General features: G+C 40.4%; 1 long non-coding RNA gene across 1 annotated transcript; it reads left to right on the top strand.

Annotated features, from left to right (window-relative positions):
- Window positions 1–854: 854 nt before the first annotated feature.
- Window positions 855–2,685, top strand: LOC134483061 (uncharacterized). The gene is made up of 2 exons (XR_010059900.1): window positions 855–1,296; window positions 2,576–2,685. It is a non-coding gene; the product is annotated as an uncharacterized LOC134483061 (long non-coding RNA).
- The last annotated feature ends 2,491 nt before the right edge of the window (window positions 2,686–5,176 follow it).

Raw genomic sequence — 5,176 nt, 5'->3', positions numbered from 1 at the left:
GGACTGGAGCCAAGGATTATGCTGAATAGAGTAGTAGTTTTAGAGGAATCTACCTTAGGGGATAAAAGTGTAAGGCCTGAAGCTCACACTAAGTTGAAATCCCAGCTTTACCCCGTGTTTGCTGCACAGCTAATCACTTAATCTTTCTGATACCTGGTTGTCCCATTTTTATGAGATATCAATACTCTTCCAAATGCCACTTGAGGATTAAATGAGATAATATATGCATAGTTCTTAGTAGAGATTTAGATGCTTAGTATAAACCTTTTGGGGTTTCACATTACACTAAATAATCTAAAAATTACATTAATTTGAAATGATAGTGATAATAAGAAAATAATCAATTACCTTGAATTCAAATCTTTAATTTTATATCAACAAGGGGTGTTGTAAAGAGAGGAAAACTGTCCCAGATGGTACCACTGGGTAATAGCACAGGCAGAATTTTGAGCTGTAGGAATTTAGGCCACTGAGCTTTCTTCGGTACTGTTAACATACTTTAGGGGTGTATATAAAGATTCTTGGCTCCCCAATTCTCCTTATGGGTCTAATCTCATAGCTAGCTTCCCAGTAAAGGGACAGGTTCCAATATTTTCCTACCTACTCTATAAAATAAGACTCCAGAAGACTAAAGTTTCATCAATTGTACATGACTTTGTGATCTAAGACTTACTCATTATTTGTCTCCTCAGGTCAGATGTACGTGCTGTAGAAGAAACCATTTTCTTTTTTTTTTTTTTTGGTTCTTTTTTTCGGAGCTGGGGACCGAACCCAGGGCCTTGCGCTTCCTAGGTAAGCACTCTACCACTGAGCTAAATCCCCAGCCCCAAGAAACCATTTTCTGTTTCCCACAGGTCATCACTGACTACTCCATATTGCTCTGACGGACTCATCTGATGCCAATGTATTGCTTTGCCTTATCATCTTATGGTCCTGAGACTTCTCAACCTCTGCTTCCATCACCTCTCCTGAGGAAGGGGTCCTGAAGAGAAAACTAGAGTAGATTTAATTCCAAGTCATCCAAAGAAAAAGTTCCTGACAAAATAATCAGGCCTGCCATTTTGCATACTAGCCATCACCAAAGAGCATGACAAGATGGTCACCTGAAGAACATTCTCTGTGACAAAAACAATCGGACACTCTGTTCTATGGTGGCCTCCTAAACGAACTCTAGTGGACCACACTCTATTTGCATCGTCACTTTGAAGGACACTCCAACCCCACTGCTCACCATGACAACTGGCAACAATTCTGCAGATGGGAAATGAGAAAACACAGACGGCATCCAAATTTCTGGTAAACTTCTTCCTCCTTTCAGGCAATCTATGTGTGTCCCTCCCCGTTATTAACTCATCCCTGCTCATTTTGTTTACCCTACACTAAGACTTCTCCAGCCGTGAAATGAAGAACTTAGAGATTGATTTCTAAGTCAGAATCCTGCTTTTCCAGTCTTTGGTCACTGAATAAATGTGTGTTGTTGACACACCATACACACACACACACACACACACACACACACACATACACACACACAAACACACACACATACACACATACACACACATACACACACATACACATACACACACACACATACACACACACAAACACACACACACACACACACGGAAAGGAACAAAAGGATTATGGTGACACAAGACACAGAAACATCTTCATGTGCCCCATGTCATTTTCCTAGGACTTACCAATAAGCCAAGCGTTCCACTCTGTACATACCACTATTACTCCTCAGATGATGGGATGAGATGAGAGTCATACCCAAGTCATGAGAATACAAGGCTTAGGCTGAGCTCAGAACATGTCTTTCTTTGTCCTATCTATCCCTAGGCCTAGGCCTAGTAGCTGCTAGCCTCTGTACAAGCTAATCTTCCAATCTGACTGATTCAATCTGGCTTCTCTTGGCTTCTGCCTGAGTTGCTCTGCTTGTCCTCATACTAACTTCGGCAAAATGTTCCAGTCTTCTGGCTCCTTCTCATTCTCTGGCTCATTTTGTCTTCACCTGTGTCTAACTTGTCCTCTCTGCAACCTGTCTCTGTAAAAGTGTCCCATGAAAACTGCCATACACACACCACAGCTGTGTCTAGCCTCTTCTCCCTCCCTGTGCTGCTGTTAAGTAGCCTTTCTTTCCTCTTCTGTTCTTGTGAGAGTCGGGTACATGCTATCTCTGACTCATCCTCTCAAATCATTCCCTGATTCGTCACTTTGTCTGCCTCTCAATTAGACGTCACTTTCAAATATGGCTGCTTCCTTCTACAAACTAAACTTATGCTCATTGTTAGGAGTTAAAAGTGTGTATTAAGGGCATGTCTGTATTCCAGCCAAATAATACCGTAATCCAGAGCATGTCTGTGTTCCAGTTAGATCATGTAAACCTAGAAGGTCATTGGTTGTGATCCCTGCCAGAACAGTCTTGTTGCTGAATTAAAATTCCTCTACACCATTGTCTTGCATGGATCAATAGAACCTCTCAGGTTAGAATTGAAAGAGGGGAGCATTTACTCAAGGGGGCACAAATGAAAGCTGCACCCTGTTTCTCTCTTCTCCTTCTTTATAGAACCAAAAGACAAGGGTGACAAGAATTCTTTGCCCTCAACTCACTTGGAAAGCTGGAGGTAGACAAGTATAGCCCCATCCCCAGAAAAAATAAAAATAAAAAGAAGAAAACTCAATAACCTTGGTGTCTTTGATCATTAAATACATAAGAATATATGAATGGCTTCTTTATTCACATTTTTGTTTGTTTTGTTTTTGTGGCCCTCTTATTCCCCGTACAGGCCTTAGTACTATATTGACTATGGACTCTAACTCTTCTGCTTCAGATTTTAGTCTAGGACTCATGGCTTCAATGTACAAGCTATTTGGGGGCCTCAAATAAGAAGACACAATTAGGAGCCATCTAAATTACTTTTTTAGGATTGTAAGAATGAACCCACCACCAAGGACACCAGAGGAAAATATTAACGTTTTCAGCCCACTCTAGTGCATGAGATTTTGTTGGAGAAGTCCCCTCCCCACTCCATTGTCTTCATTTTCATCTCCCTGGCTGGTCACTGGTCACTCTTTTAGGGGAACTACAGAGGAGCGATCCCCTTTAGTGCACACGCTTTGGGTCAGATATGTATAAATCTGCATTGTTATCAGTTCCAAAAATAATTACTTCATTTGTCTTCAGGTTTCGTTGTCCTCTGAAGCGCCCAAATCACAACTCCAGCCTAGGCCTGGCTCATGAGCAGCCATATTTACAGCTGTGAACAATGGTTTGCTACCAACTACCTGAGGCTAACTGGCTGCTACTTAAAACTAAAATATTTGATGATAAATTTACATCAGACAAGCTATTAAATGGACCTTTTTGGATAATTTTATATTTTTTTCTACTCATCTTGATATGAACACTAATTGCTCCATCATCCGCCACACCCTTATGCAGATTGTCTTCTTTGAGTTTGCTTTTTCTATGATCTCTCAAGTTCAACCAATCACCAGTTTACTCAAAATTTCTTGGAGCCTGATCCATCCTCGTCATTACCAGAGTCTAGAATCTTAATATTTTATGCCGTAAAATTGTTTATTTTGGTGAATATTGGCTTATTTATTTATGTGTGTGTATGTGTGTGTGTATGTATGTATGTGTATGTTTGTGTGTATGTGTGTGTATGTGTGTGTGTATGTGTGTATGTGTGTATGTGTGAATGTATGTGTGTGTATGTGTGTGTGTATGTGTGTGTATGTGTGTGTATGTGTATGTGTGTGTATGTGTGTGTGTATGTATGTATGTGTGAATGTGTGTGTGTATGTATGTGTGTGTATGTGTGTATGTATGTATGTATGTCTGTGTGTGTGTGTGTGTGTGTGTGTGTAGATCACAGGGCAACTTACAGAAGTTGAGTCTCTCCTTCTACCATGTGACTTTCAGGGATGGCACTTAAGTCATCTGTCTTAGTCCCAGCTTTACCTGTTGAACCAATTAATTGGTCCTATTTACTTTTATTTTTAATGCAAAAACTTACTATGCATCTCAGAGTAGTCTCCAATTAGTGACCCACCCACCTCTATATCTTTAATACTGATATTACTATTAAATGCCATCACACGTGGTACTTTCTGCTGTATTGTGAATGCTCAACTTCAGGCTTCTGTCCCAGCCGAACTTACCTTTTAAATTAGTCAGTAGTTGTCACTTGTCATTATAGCCCCAATATTGAAATGTACTAGCCAGGGTTTTAAGATCCTAGAATTAGGCATTTTCAGCTGTGTTAAGAAGGCTGGGAGTGCCATAAAGGGAGAGTGGGAACTGGTACAGCTTCCATGGCCAACATTCTCTTAGGACAACAGGCAGGTTGACCTTGTATTCGAAAGCAACTTTACATATTGGGATCCTCAAGAGTTTGTATTAAGATTATCTTTATTGAAAAACAAAATAAAAGCATATAAGCTGGAAATCAATACCTTAAGTAAAAAATCCAAAATTCTAATTTTTAAGATTCTTCCAAGGAATGACTTTACAATTCTAAATTAGCCATTTCATAAGGAGTTGAGTAGGGTTTTTTCTTGTTTGTTTGTTTTGACACAATTTCTCACACTGCATAGAGGCTACGCTGGGCAAAACCAGGTAGCCCAAGTTGGCCTTGAACACACAGCAATCCTCCTGTGTTGGAAGGATGAGGAGTGCACACATGAGCCAGGACACCTTGCTACGTTTTCTCACGAACCCTCCCAGTGGTTCTTAGATGTTCTTCCCCTTCCTTCCTCTCTTGGACTGAAACATATCAGTCAAATGTCAGCATATCCGATACTAACAGTAGTTCTGTTACTTTCTAAGGATCTCTACCTGTCCAGCCATACAATGACAAGAAATAATGGCACGTTCAAGGGTTACGTCTAGAGTTTGGGCATAAGTGATTTGTGTCACTCTCAAAGCAGAACATTGATTGCTGGTTTAAGGTCCTCTAAGACTTGGCCACTCTTGCACTGGCCTTCATCAAATGGCCTTGGCCATAGCATGAATGTAAAATTGTGGGAGACCATCCAGCTACATGGGGGAATCAAATAATTGTCCCAAGTACAAAGGATGTCAAGTTTTGTGGTGCTGTTCTACTGTTTCTAAGCAACAGTAGACTAAGTCTTCTTCAAAGCAATTTTCCTACCATTTCAT

Source organism: Rattus norvegicus, chromosome 18, assembly GCF_036323735.1.
Source record: "Rattus norvegicus strain BN/NHsdMcwi chromosome 18, GRCr8, whole genome shotgun sequence".
NCBI lineage: Eukaryota > Metazoa > Chordata > Mammalia > Rodentia > Muridae > Rattus > Rattus norvegicus.
This window is presented reverse-complemented; position numbering and strand designations above follow the sequence as displayed.